The sequence below is a fragment of the Chrysochloris asiatica genome, unplaced genomic scaffold (genome assembly GCF_000296735.1).
Source record: "Chrysochloris asiatica unplaced genomic scaffold, ChrAsi1.0 scaffold00213, whole genome shotgun sequence".
In the NCBI taxonomy this organism is placed as follows: domain Eukaryota; kingdom Metazoa; phylum Chordata; class Mammalia; order Afrosoricida; family Chrysochloridae; genus Chrysochloris; species Chrysochloris asiatica.
The window spans coordinates 2,748,934-2,763,582 of NW_006408731.1; the positions used below are offsets into that span (position 1 = coordinate 2,748,934).

The 14,649-nt window shown below is 39.5% G+C and overlaps 1 pseudogene; it reads right to left on the reverse strand.

Annotated features, from left to right (window-relative positions):
- Positions 1 to 5,333: 5,333 nt before the first annotated feature.
- On the reverse strand, positions 5,334 to 6,097 carry LOC102811059 (annotated as a pseudogene).
- Between the last annotated feature and the right edge of the window lie 8,552 nt (positions 6,098 to 14,649).

Genomic DNA, 14,649 nt, shown 5'->3' on the forward strand with positions numbered 1-14,649 from the left:
GTTGAAGTGTTTTATACATTTTAGGCAGTAGCTACTTGTTTGGCATGCCATTGCCAAAAAATTTTTCCCAGTCTGTGGGCTATCTTATTACTCTTTTTGTAAAATCTTTTAATGCACGTAAGTGTCTAAATTTTAGGCTGTCTTAGTCATCTGTTTTGTCTTTTGTTGTTTGTGTGCTTTCAGTTGCATTTGATAGTATATTTATGTCATGTATCAGAGCTCCTACGTTTGTCCCTTTTTTTGATTGATGATCTTTATAGTTTTAGGTTTTACATTTAGGTCTTTAATTCATGTTGAATTCATGTTGTATATGGTGTGAGATAAGGATCTTACTTCATTCTTCTGCAGATAGATTTCCAGTTTTGCCAACATTACCTGTTGAAGAGACTGTCTATTCCATCTGGGTTCTCAATTAGGTTCCATTGATCTATAGTTTTCATTGTACCAGTACCAGGCTATTTTGATTACTGTGACTACATAGCAGATTTTGAGATTGGGAAATGAGATGCATTTTTAGTAATGTTTTGTTGTTGTTGTTACGTGTTATTGAGTCAATTCCAACTCATAGCAACCCTGTGTAGGGTTTCCGAGGAGCAGCTGGTGAGCTTGAACCACCGACCTTGTGGTTCAATCCGAATTTGTAGTTCAGTGCATTAATTAATGTTTTACTTAACCTGAAATCTCTTTCCTTTCCATATAAAGTTGATGATAAATTTTTCCATCTCTTGAAAGAATGCTGTTGAAACTTGGATTGAGATTGTATTGTATATATAGATTGCTTTGAGTAGTGTTGACATTTTCATAATGTTAAATCTTCCTATCCATAAGCATGGTGGATTCTTTCTGTTTTGTAAGTCTTTTTTAGTTTCTTGTGGTAACTAATGCTTTTTAAATTTTTTGTAGGTCTATTGTTTTTCTAGTTATATCTATTCTTAAATACTTAATCTTTTAAGGATCCCTGGTAGCATAGTGGATTATGAGCTGGGCTGCTAACTGCACGGTCAGTAGTTCGAGTCTACCAGCTGCTCCGTGGGAGAAATAATGAGGCTTTCAGTTCCCGTAAAGATATACAGCCACATCAAAACGCTGAGAAGCATAGTTCAAACCATGACAGAAAAGAAAACTACCTCCCGCATACTCTGGCAACGTATCTATCAGCCCGTGGCCACTGACCTAAAAAGTATCATCCAGGAAAATGAGACCCACTATTTTGCTATCTAGTTGCATGGGCCTCAAAGTGGGGAACGAGGCAGGCAGGCCTGCGGAAATAGGCTCTATCCCCCACGTCCCCCAGGCTCATCCCTCATTCCTGGAGCAGAGTTCACATTCCAGGAATTAAGCAACAGACCAACTCAGCTTCATGTGATTACCCAGGCTAATCTCCTGTTCCTGACCCAACTCCAGGAGGAAACAATGCCCCAAGCTAATGTTTACCTGCTTCCGCTTCTGTAATTGCTCACTTGATTGCTCACACATTCTTCCCCGCCGTGTGTTTGAACCTACCAATACCAGGTAGCCCCGTCTCACTGTTGGCCACCACTAACCAATCCCAAACGGACTCATGTATATATCCTCAAACAGAAATATCCTCAAACAGAAAAGACGGGACTCAGCCTCTGGATACGAATCCACTGAGCCACGTGCCAGCAGAATAAAAAGTCCTTCCTTTGTCTTAAAAAAAAAAAAGAAGGGATGCATCCACAGAAATCCTAAACAGCATGCCGATAAGTCAAAACCGACTCAGTGGCACACTACCACCATTTCATCTTTTGGGTGGCTATTGTAAATGGTATTGTTTTCCTGGTTTCCTTTTCAAAGGTTGCTTTATAAATATGTTGTTGTTGAGTACCATAGAGTCGGTTCCAACTCATAGTGACCCCGTACAGGGTTTCCAAGGCTGTAAATCATTACGGAAACAGAAAGCCTCATCTTTCTCCCCCAGAACGGCTGGTAGTTTCAAACTGCTGAACTTGATTGAGGTTAGCAGCCCGATTCGTAACCACTACATTACCAGAGCTCATTTATAAATATAGAAGAATCCAACTGATTTCGTATGTTAATCTTGTACACTTAACACTCTGCTGAATCTTTCAATGAGTACCAATTTTCATGCTGAATCTTTAGGATTTTTCTAAGTATAGGATCATATTATCTGAAAATAGAGAGAGTTTTACTTCTTCTTTGCCAAATTGCCTGCCTTTAATTTCTCTTTATTGCTTTATAGTTTTGTCTAAGACTTCGGCACAATATTGCATAGGAATGGTGATAAAGGGCATCCTTGCTGGGTTCCTGTTCACAAGGGGAATGATTTCAGTTTCTATCCATTAGAGTGATGTTGGCTATTCATTGTATGTATGCCCATAATTATGTTGAGAAAATTTCCTTCTATTCAGATTTTGTTGAATGTTTTTATCAGGACTGAGTGTTTGATTTTGTCAAATGCCTTTTCTGCAGGAGTCCTGGTGTGACACTGTGAGTTAGTGCGCTAAACTATAAAGTCAGTTTCAATCTCAAGGTCGTCAGTTCAAACTCACCAGCTGCTCCTCGGGAACCTAAACAGGGTGTCTATGGGTCGGAACCAACTCAATGGCGCTTAACAACAGCAACAAATTTGTTTTTATGGTCTTGTATGTTCGTTTTACTTTGGATATTTCTATATCTGGATTAATTTCTGGGTGATATTGTTGTGTATGTTAAGGTTCTTGTCTGGTGTAGTTGTTTCTCTGTCCAAAGAACTCTCTTTAGCACTTTTTGTTAAGTTTAGTACTTTTTGTAAACAAATTCTGTTTATTTCTTAATATCTGCCAGTGTCCTCATTTTACCATTGTACTTGGGGAGAAAGTTTGTTTATTTAAAAATGTCCTATTTTTGCTGTTGTATTTGAGGGAAAGTTTCTCTGGGTAAATGAGGCTTGGTTGGCAATTTTTTTCTTTCATTGGTTTGTATATGTCATCCCATTGTCATCTTTTTTTTTTTAATCAACTTTTTATTGCAAATTTGGTGAAGGTTCAGAGAGCAGATCATCAGTTTTACATTCAACAATTCATACATATTTTGTTTGTTCTCATTGATTATAGACCCCTCTATGCATCATCACTTATCCCACTCCATATATTTCCTCTTTTCATTCCTCCTCTTTCTTTTTTTCTGAGATAGCTACATTATTTTGTTTTATTTATTTATTTTAAGTTTTTATTGTGAACTGAGTGATAGTTTTCATGGGAGAACATCAGCTTTATATCATTGTTTTATTGCAATGATTACAATCTCCGTGCACCATCATGCTTCCATTCACTGTTTGTTTGTGTGTTTTCGGGGTGGGGGGATGTACATAGAAGCACTCGGGAATATATAATAATTTAAACAACCAAAGGGCGCATTCAGCAAGCCTGCCTCCTGGTTGCCAGCTCTAAGTCCCTCTCTTTCCATGAGTCCAGAGTCTTCAGCTGCTCCCTCTTTCCATGTCCTCATCTCTGCCTCCATCTCTGGTATCGCTACTTCTCTGGATAGGGTCTCGCACTCTGCTTGTGCTCTTCTCTCTTGATGGTCCTAGGGTCCTCTGTTTCTGGACTGTAAGACTAACAACTACCCCCTTTTTGTTACAAAACTTCCACCTTTACAGTTTTGACAGTCGCAATTATTCATGATAACAATTACTCACTATTGAATCATAAGAATCTTATCCCCATCTCTTTTCACCAGACCCATCTATACAAGATGAAAACTATTCCGTGGGGACTCTACCTTCCCCCGCACATTCTTAAACTAAACTTCCTCTTGAAAATTTATAAGCCAGTCACTTCGTGCCTTTATCACCCCCTCATGCTAGGCAGCCAATGTCTAAGTTGTCAGTCCCTATCTCATGCCTCCTCTTTCCTAACCCTTCTGAACTTTATCTTTGGGTAAATGATGCCCTTTTGGTCTCAAATATTTGCTTATTCTAAGGTGTGTGTACCTCACTAGTATTTTTCCTCTTATAGACCTGACTATTGTTTGGTTAACAATTAAGCGATGGTGGTGAGTTCAGTTCTAGACATTAAGGGTGACTTTGTGAATAGCCTCAAGGAAGGATTCCACTAGTCTCTATCCAACTAATAAGCCTGGTTTTGTTTTTTCTGGGTTTTTTTTTTTTTTTTTTTTTTTTTTTTTTAATCAATTTGAGTTTTGTCCCTGTTGTATCTTGGACTTTCTAATATGATCCCTTTCAGAGCAGTTGGTTGTAATAACTGAGCACTATCTAGTTTTTCTGGTCTTAGGATTGTGAAAACTGGTATTTTCCTAGGAAATTAGCCCATTGTACTAACTTTTTTCATGTGTTTTTTATTTCCTTCATTATAAATTTAAATATCTGTTTCCCTGTTTTCACTCTTGTAGACATGTGTTACTTGAGAGACCTCTGCATCCCATTGACTTCTTAGTGGTGTCATCTTGTGTAGTAATATCAGTTTGTTGTCTACTGTTGTTGGTTCTCTGTCCAAAGAACTCTCAGTTGTTTTGGGGTGTTTTTTGTTTTTTTTATTGCACATCGCTCCTTTATTATACTGATCTGGAAAAAAGATTTAGTACAGTTAGGTTCACACTGAGTGCTGGGTCTAAGTAGCAGGAGGCAAGCAACTGGAACATGATTCAGAAATCACATGAAGACTCATTTGGAGATGATAATAGGCATTTCACTGCTGTAGAACAGTGAGGTAGGGGAAGGATTCTAATACACAGCAGGGTAAGCCCCTACCCCTTAGAAGTCAAGGAGCCGGTCCCACAGGGTGAAAGGAATGGCTTAGTTTCTTATGACCACATGTACTATTATTTCATTGGTCACTAGAAATCCCAGAAGGGTTTTTGTTTTGTCTTATTTATATATTTTTTTCCTTTTTGTAAAAATGTACAACGTAAACATTCAGGGTTGATCCCTAACTTTCTGGGGTCAGGGAGGAAATATATATTTTTTAATTTCCAAGCAGATTGTATTCATCTTCCACTGGAATAACTAGGGTGTCCCAGACAGGCCCACTGGCTCCTGACACCAGGAATAGGCTCTCTTGTGCCCTTTATTGGTCGTAGCCTAACCCCTACCTAAGCAGGTCCTTGGTAAACAAACCCCAGAGACACTACCTCTCATTTTCTGGATGAGGCCCTGGCTCATGAAGGGAGAGGGTGCAGGAGACAAAATGACTGAAATGGAAGCCCGCAGGCACCCCCACCCCACCCCACCCCCGCAGCTACAACGGAAGTTGCCTACAGAAGTGGTCAGTGTGACATGTGCCGGGAGCAGTGCAGAGGAAGGGAAAGGGCAGGGAGGATGCTCCTGTGGACAGGAGTTAGCCTGTGTGCCTTCATTTTTTGACTTTGCCATGGGCAGCCACAGCTTCCATGGCTTTACGCACGGTCTCTTCATCCCCCAGGAACTGCATGGCCTTGATGGGCTTCAAATTCTTGTCCAATTCATAGACAATGGGAATACCAGTGGGCAGGTTCAACTCCATGATAGCCTCTTCAGAGAGACCTTCCAGATGTTTGACAATGCCCGGAAGGCTATTGCCATGGGCTGCAATCAGGACGCATTTCCCCTCCTTAATCTGAGGAACTATTTCTTCATTCCAAAAGGGGAGGGCTCTGGCAATAGTATCCTTGAGACTCTCACAGGACGGTAGCTGATCTTCAGTGAGGTCTGCATACCTTCGATCCTTACTGATGTTGCTGTAGAAGGGGTGGTCCGGCTCCATCGGTGGTGGTGGGACATCATAGGAACGCCTCCAGATCTTTACCTGGGTCTCGCCATGTTTGGCAGCAGTTTCTGCTTTATTGAGGCCAGTCAGACCCCCATAGTGTCGCTCATTGAGGCGCCAAGTCCTCACTACTAGCAGCCACATCTGGTTGATGGCATCCAGAACTGTCCAGAGGGTCCGGATTGCTCTCTTCTGCACTGAGGTGAAGCAGATGTCCAACTCATAGCCAGCAACTCGCAGCACCTGTCTTCCGCCTGCGCCTCCTTGTGCCCCGCTGGGCTCAGGTCGGCGTCATACCAACCGCTGAAGCAGTTCTCCTGGTTCTAGGCACTCTAGCCGTGGCAGATGAGCACTAGCTGTTAGGCGGCCATGGCGGTAGTCTCGGGATACCGTGATGACTGGGGTTCACGGAGATTCCGGAATCCTCAGTATTTTTTGTAAAGTTGCATTTTCTCAAATTCCTTTGATTTCTACTTATCTGAATGTGTCCTAACTTCCTATTGTATTTGGAAGGCAGTTTTGCTAGATATATGACTATTAGCTATTTTTTTCTTTCAGAGTTTTATATACATCATTCCATTGACTTCTTGCATGCATAATTTCTGCTGAGAACTCAGAGCTTAGTTGTATTGCTTATTCTTTGTAGGAATTTTTTGGGTTTTCCTGAGCTGCTGTCAAGATTCTTTCTGTCTTTAGTTTTGGAAAGTTTGATTGTAATCTGTATTGATGGTTTTCTTCTGGGGTCTATCTTGTTTGGTATTCATTCAGCTTCTTGAGTGCATATCTTCTCATCTTTGATGATGTTAGGGCAGTACTCCTCCAACAACTCTTCAACAATTTCATCTATGGTTTTGTTTGAATCTTCCTGTTTTGGAATTCTTGTCACTAGTAGGTTATTCCTTTTGATGGTGTCCTACATAATTCTTAGATTTTCTTTGGCTATATATATTTCTTTTTTTTCTGATTGTTTCTCTAGAAGATTTGTACTGAAAGAGTTGTTATCAGGCTCAGTAATGCTGCCTCCCATTCACTCAGTTTTATTCCTTTACCCTTTGAGTGTATTATCTGTTTCTGAAGTCTTGTTACTGATCTTCTGGATTTCTATTTGCAGTTCTTGTATTGTTTTAAATTTTTCATTTATTTTGTCTATATGTTCTTGTAGTGTTGTCCTAAATTCTTATAAAATGTTTTACTTGCTTTTATCTGCAACTTTCTTGATGTTACTCTCAATCTGTTGAAGATATCAAAATACCACTCTTTTAAATTATTTGTCAGGTAGTTCTAGTATCATTTCTTCCTCAGAAACATACCTGGCTTTGCACTTTGGTAATTTATTTTAACCACTCTGTCTTGTTTCTTTATGTAAACTGAAATTATCTGTTGCTTCCAAGAGACATTGATATGCTGTGTTTATATTTAATTGATGATTGTATATTGGTGTATTCTGGTGGGTACAATAAAGAATGGAAATGTGTGTATAGTTGCAGTTCAGAGCAAATTTGAGTGTTGTTGGCTGCTGTCTATCATTGATCAGGTAGCACTGGAACTGGTAGTGGTCCTTGCCTAGTGGGTGTAGCTGCAGGAGATACAGGTTTGGTTAGGATGCATGAGTACAGTTGCTGTTTCCCATTGAGTGGGGCAAGGGGGAAAAAGAGACAAACAACAATAAAAAAGAAAATAATAAAGGATAAAAAATCCAGAAGGAAACAATAAAAAGAATATAATAACTAAAATTAGAACAAAAGAAAATGAACATAAAAACAAGGGAAGAGAAAAATTAGCAGAAAGAAAACACAATAAACAAAATAAGAATAAAATAAAACAAGATAAAAAAATAATAAAGACAAATCAGGAGAAGAGAAAAATAAGAAAGAAGAACAAGCACTTGGTTCAAATAAAGAAAGAAACTGAAGAAATGGAAAAGGAAAGCAGAGAAATAAAAGATAAAAACCAGGGAAAGGAGAGAGAAGTCAAAATAAAAACAAAGACAGGTGAAAATTGGCCAAGGGTTCAAAGAGAACTGTTGAGGGCCAGGTATTTGGTGTGGGTTGGCACCCTCTGTCAGCCAAGGAGCTTACAGAGTCCAGGGAAAGCAGTTAGAAGGGGGGCATCTGGTCCTAGATGGAGTTCCTACCAGTCTAGGTGTTGTCTATGGTTAAGTAGTCCCTGAAGTAGTTCATGCCAGCTCAGATGGTGGCTGAGTTCAGGATCTTTGTTCCCAGAAGGAAATCTTTCTACTCACTCTCCCCCCACCCCGCCCCCTATCTGTACAGGACTTTCTATTGCAATCCTGATCAGAGTGGTTGGTATTGATAGCTAGGAACCGTCCAATTTTTCTGGTCTCCAAGTAGTGCATCCTACGGTTCTCATGGGTCATTAGTCTTTTTGTCTAGTTGTTTCCTTTGGCCTTTGATTTTCTTCACTTTTCTTTGTTCTGGACAAGAAGAGACCAATAAGAGGCATTTTAGATGATCACTGGCAAGCTTTTCTTTTCTTTTTTCCAACTTTTTATTGTGAATTGGGTGAAGGTTTACAAACCAGTTTTTAATTATATAATTTGTATACATTTTGTTGCATATTATTGATTACAGTCCCTGACATGTGTCATCACTTATCCTGTTTCCTCCCTGTGTTTTCTGGATTTTTTTCTTCTTCTTTTGTAACCTTTCTGAACTTGGTTCTTGGTTAAATGATACTCTTTTGATCTAAAATAGTAGATTATTGTTAGGTGTGTGTACCTTCCTAGTGTTAAGGTACCCCTTACACACCTGTCTATGGTTTTGCTGAAAGCTGAGCCATGAAGATGAGTTCATTTCTAGACCTGAAGGGTGATTAAGGGCCATAGTTTTGAGGGTTCTACCAGTCTCTATCTAACCAGTAAACCTGATCTTTTTTTAAGCTTTTGATTTTTGTTTCACATTTTCCACCAACTCTATCCAGGACCTACTAATTGTGATCTGTTTTAGGGCAGCTGTTAGTGGTAGCAAAGCACCATCAAATTCTTCTGGTCTCAGGGTCATGGAGACTGATGTTCATATGTCTATTAGTCTATCGGACGAATTGTTTCAATGTGTCTTTGATATTTTTAACTCTTCTTTCCTCTGGACAGGGAAAGAACAGTTGTTGCATTTTAGATGGTTGCATGAGCTTTAAGGACCCCAGTTATTACTCACCAAAGTAGGATGTAGAACATTGTCTTTGGAGGACTATGTTATGCCAATTGACTTGGCTGTCCCCTGAGACTATGATTCTGAGCCTCCAGGCTCAACAACTCATTCCTCATTGTCTTTGGTTATATCTAAGATAATTTCACAACTGCCCTGTGTTTGTTTTAACAGATTCATGAATATATCTGCAGCAATTCAAACATATTGTTTAGTGATGTCTTATTATCAATGTTTGCAATGTTCAGGAAGTTACCAGTTTTGATTCTCAGTATCTTCCAAGTTGGTTCCTAAGCTTTGGTAGTGAATAGAGGGGCTAGGATGAGACTGTAATAAAGTCCAAGAAACCTGGACCCTCAGGAAGCTGTGCTTTGGTAATTTCTCATTCTCCAAATGTTTCCTACTTATTACTGAACATTTTCCATAATTAGCATTGGGATGCTTCTGGACACTGCAAATTGTAGACCAGCTGGAAGAGAGCAAAGTTATGCCCTAGGGATTGACATTGTGCAGAAGGAGCCCTTTCCCTCTGGAGAACCCAAAACTTAGGAAGTTGACATCTTGACAGCAGTGAGAGTCAGTCCTAGTGAGCACTGGGACTCTGGGAAGTACAAAGAGGACCTGGCTGGTACTACAGTACCAGAGAACCCATGCTGAGTCATGCTACACAGAGCTACCTAGGTAAGTATACCAGATGATCATGGGTTGGGGCTATCTTTGGCTCTGGAATTGAGGCTGCTCAGGCAGGGCTGGCAAGCAGCAGTCATGAGAGAGAAGAAACTGAGCTCTCTGTCAGTTATGCAAGAAGAAAGTGCCAGGACTCAGCAAGAGAACATCTGGCAAATTCCCCTCTGCTATCTATAAACATCTGTTTCTCTGAAAGTTCTTTTGCTCCAGAATGTTTGATGCACTGTGCTCTAATTTTCCTCTTTTATACAGGTGAGGAAAGTATAGAAGACACAGGATATCAATATCATTTTACACTAGGTCCTTAGAATCAGTCTCCTTTCTGCATTTACTTTCCCTCCTAGCAATGGGAATTTTTACTCAAGTTTGTTTCTTAATTCTCTTGTCCTACAGTCTACTCTGGTAGTGTAGTGGTTACGAATTGGGCTGCTAACCTCAAGGTCTGCAGTTCGAAACTACCAGAGTTCTGCAGGAGAAAGAGGAAACGTTCTGCTCCCATAAAGATTTACAGCCTCGGAAACCCTGTGCAGGGCCACTATCAGTTGGAACCGACTCCACGGTACCTAACAACAACAACAGTCTACTCAAGATGGGGGAATATTGCCTTTTTAATTAAGAGTTAGTGTCTTAAGTCTTTTTAAATTTTTTCTACATTAAAACAAAACGAACACCCAACCCCAAAACACAATATGGTGCAGTTTTATGGTGAATTCCTGAGATATTTGGGGAAGAAAAGGCATATAATACTACTCATACTTGCTTTTTAAAAATTATTCTTTGATATTTTCCAGGCACTGCTATAAGCATTATCCACAAAACCACAGTTTATGCTCACAGTGCATACATATAGTACAAAGCATATCCCTGACGTACAGAGGAGAATATCGAGTCTTAGAGAGACCCAGTAATATGCAGCTAGGAATTGGGGAAGTCAAGATTTGAACTTCAAAGTGCTTGATACATATTATTTCTTGTGATTGTACTGGTATGTGTCCTAGACCCAGTGATCCTGTATAAATGTCCCAGAGAGTCATGCCTCTACTCCCTGAGAAAGAGGGACTGGGCAGTTAGGATGAGAACTAGAAATAGACATGTTGACCTGGGAGGGAGAAATGAGAGGAATAGGAAAGGGGATAATCACAAAGATTGAGGAAGTTAAATGCTTGTATTTAGATCGACTAATGAAAATCATCCTTAGTTACATATTCTAAGCCTTCACCAAATTACTCCCTCAATGACCTTGTCTTGTTTATGAACTAGTGTTGTTTTTCTGGTTGTCATGAGTTCCAAATAATAGAGCAATATACTGAGCAGTATATTAGAATCAGCTGTTTTAGAAAATGCAATGTAAAAATACAATTCACAGTATGGATCTTACTATATCCATTTCAAAAATGAGGAAGCAAAGTTTCAGAGAAGAAAACATATGCTCTCCTCTTCAAATCACTGAATTAGTAAGTGCTAGTTCCAGCATGCAGTCCAAGTGCATATAACCACCGCATTTATTGGGTTTCTTTGCTCACTCATAGCCTCAGAGCCTGGCAGGACACCAGGTTCTCAGGCATATAAAAGAAGTCAGGCCTTGAAAACATTGATCCATTGAAACCACAAACCTGAATCATGAAAGAAACTTTAATTTTGTTCCCTACTTTTCTCTTCTGATGCCCCGACGGAGCAGTGGTAAAAGTTCTGGGCTGCTAAACAAAAGTTCATTGGTTCTTATCAACCTCTCTGCAGGAGAAAACTAAGACAGTCTGTTTACATAAAGATTACAGACTTAGGAACCCTATGGGCAGCTCTACTCTGTTCTTTAGGGTTTCTTTAAGTAAAAATGGAGATGATAGCAGTGAGTTTGGGTGAGTACTGTCCCTTATGCCATGATAGTAACTCAAGCAGACCCTTAATTTTACTTCTCAATCATTTATTATATTTAGAGCACAGAATACTAACACATTCAAGAGAATCATTTAAAGCTTATATATATATATATATTCGTTCTCAATGTGAATAACAAATGAAAAAAGATTTTGTTGTTGTTAGGTGCCATCGAGAGCGATATGTTAAAAAATGCCCATCTGCTTCATAGGCCAATATGACAATAGGTCAATATGACCTTCCTGCTATTTGCCTTCATTATACTGCTCTTGGGTAACTTCATGCCTTTGTTTAGGAACCTCCATTATATCATCTGCTCATCCGTTTCTGCTCTCTGGACAGCATAACTTTTCATATTTATAAACTTTTTCCTTTTGAGGCCATCATAATGTCATATTCTTTATGATGTCCTTTCTTATTTTTCTCCTCTGAATAACCACACTCTCCCACACATTCTGTGCCCCCATAGCTCTCACCACATGCATGTGCCATGGCTCCTTCATGTGTCTGTCTTGCCCTTGTAGTGAATAACACCCACATGGCACTTTTCTGCTAATTACCAATACTTAACATAGAGTCAACCACATGGGTAAAACATTCAGAAATGTTTCTTTAATAAATACGTTTTTGTGTGTACATTTTATTTTTCCACGGGTTCATAGAAGTTCTGGTGTGGTGATATGGGTTAATGGGCTGGACTGCAAGGTTGGTTTGAACTGCAAGGCTGGTAGTTCAAGATCACCAGCAGCTCCTCAGAAACCCTATACAGGGTCTGTATGAGTCGGAACCTACAACAATGTGTTCGTTGGTTCATATGTTAGTTTGTTTCATTTTGAATGTCTCAAATCAGTAGAAAATGCTTACTAAGGACTCATTTATATTTGGTGATAAATGAAAACTTTATGCTAGAATTAGAATTTAAATTGGGCTTAATATATACTAAGATGATCAGTGTTGATTGATATTTTCTGGAAATTATCCTTCCTGAAACTGAGCCCACATACCTTAGCTATAGATTTGAATTATCTTATTAGTAAAGTTCATAGTGGCAGAATTTTAAATCATTATGGCTTTTTGCTAGCATTCTCGCTGAATTTTAGGTGCCCATTGGCCCTCGTATGGAAAAGCCATAACCACACAACACGTAGAGAACTAGACCATGTTCTCCTGCAACCCTGACATGGCCTGATTTGCATAGATTGTCTCTGACTACCCTCTTAAATTCTGGGAGTAAAATCCTTACAAAAGGTTTCTTCTAAATATATGTGACTATAAGGAACTCTGGTAGCATAGTGGTTATGAGTCAGGCTGCTAACCTAAAGGTCAACAACAGTTCAAAACTATCAGATGTTCTGCTTGAGAAAGATGAGGCTTTCTGTTCCCATAAAGATTTACAGCCTCTGAAACCCTATATAGGGTCACTATGAGTCGAAACTGATTGCACGGCACACAACCACAACCACCACCACCACAATGGGTGGCTAAGGAGTCCTGATAATGGGGCTGTAGGATAAGCATTGGACTGTTAACCACAAAGTCGGCAGTTGAAATCCACCAGCCACTCTTTGGAAACCCTACACAGGTTCGTTAGAAGTCAGAACTGACTCAATAGCACTTAGCAACAACAACATGAGTTGCTATGAGTTGAAATTGACTTGATGGCCTAAGTTTGGTCATATATTCTGTTATCCCTCAATTTCCACAGCCAGAGAGGAATAAGTATATCTCTTGAACAAACAAAGAAACCAGACCTGCTGCTATATGAGTCAGTAAAGACTGAATTATCATTCCAGAAAACAGTAGTAGTGTCTCAGAGTGGTATGTCTGTTAAATAATAACTACTTAGTCAGAAGACATAGGTGATCGCAGGACAGTCAGTACAGATTTGTTAGTGTATGTGTCTTAAAAGACAATGCTTATAACTCACTGGAGGCTTTAACATTAAAGGTGGCCTTGAAGTTAAAACCCATTGGAGATGACAGCAAAGTCCCTAACGAACATGTTGGCCAGCATGGATTGGCTTAACATCTCTAGGTTGTATAGCATTTACATTCATAGGGGAAAAGATTTTCTCAAATATTTCTCTTAATTGACCCTAACACAATTTCTTTCAAGAAAATGCACTTTTGCAATCACAATTTCATGTCTTGGTTGATTATGTATTTATAAACTCATTATTAAATATTATTTCACAGGCATAGAGTCTGCTACTGAGATACCAGATGCAATGTGAGAGTCTCTCAAGCATTGTACAGTCAAGTGGAAAAAGAAAACATAAACTGAAAGTACAACAAAGTCCAGTGAGATCGGTGAATGCTCATTTGGCAAAAGAAGTCTAACCTGGGGGTAAGAAAAGTGGTAAAACTTTATTTGCTTGGGAAGTTGAATATAGTTAATTACGTCAGTGCAACTTTCATTGGAAAGCAAAGAGACCAAAGATGCAGTTACACAGGTCAAAAGAGGATATCTGTAGTTGGGTTAACGTAAAACAACTCAGGGATTATAAAATGTGAATTCAAGTAAACAGGTTTCTTTTTTCAAATCTCAGTCTAGCACAAAATTAGTGGATAAATGATGAGCTAGAAACAAGCTGCATTACTAACATTTTTGAGACATTAGGGTAGCATTTCTGATTGAGAAAATCGAGTCCGTTCTGACTCATAGACACCCTTTATAAGGATTCCAAGGAGCAGCTGGAATCGTGGTATGACGCCCTAGAAAAAGCACTTGACCTCAAGATTGGTTTGAACCGCAAGGACAGCAGTTCAACCTTACCAGCCGCTCCTCAGAAACCCTACCCAGAGTTGTTATGAGTCGGAACCAACTTGACAGCACTTAACAACAACAAGGAGCAGCTGGTGGGTTTGAACTGTCAACCTCGCGATTAGCAATCTAGTGCTTATTGTACATCACTACACCAGGAGAAAATGGTAATAACTGACAAATTTAAATAAATTAATAGGACATGCACTTGTGCTGGGTCACGTAGAAGTCGATTCTGAGAATGTGTTGCCCATTTGACTTATTGGGGAAAGTTAGAAGAAGGGGAAGAGGTAACAGACAACCAAAACATAGTCTCAACAAACAAACAAGTGCCAGTCTACCCCAGCCCCTGAAGATAGCGGATCAAAAATTGCTTAAGAGAAGATCCTGAGGTTAAAGAGGTAGCTTGGTCTTCCATTTTAGTCAACATCTGG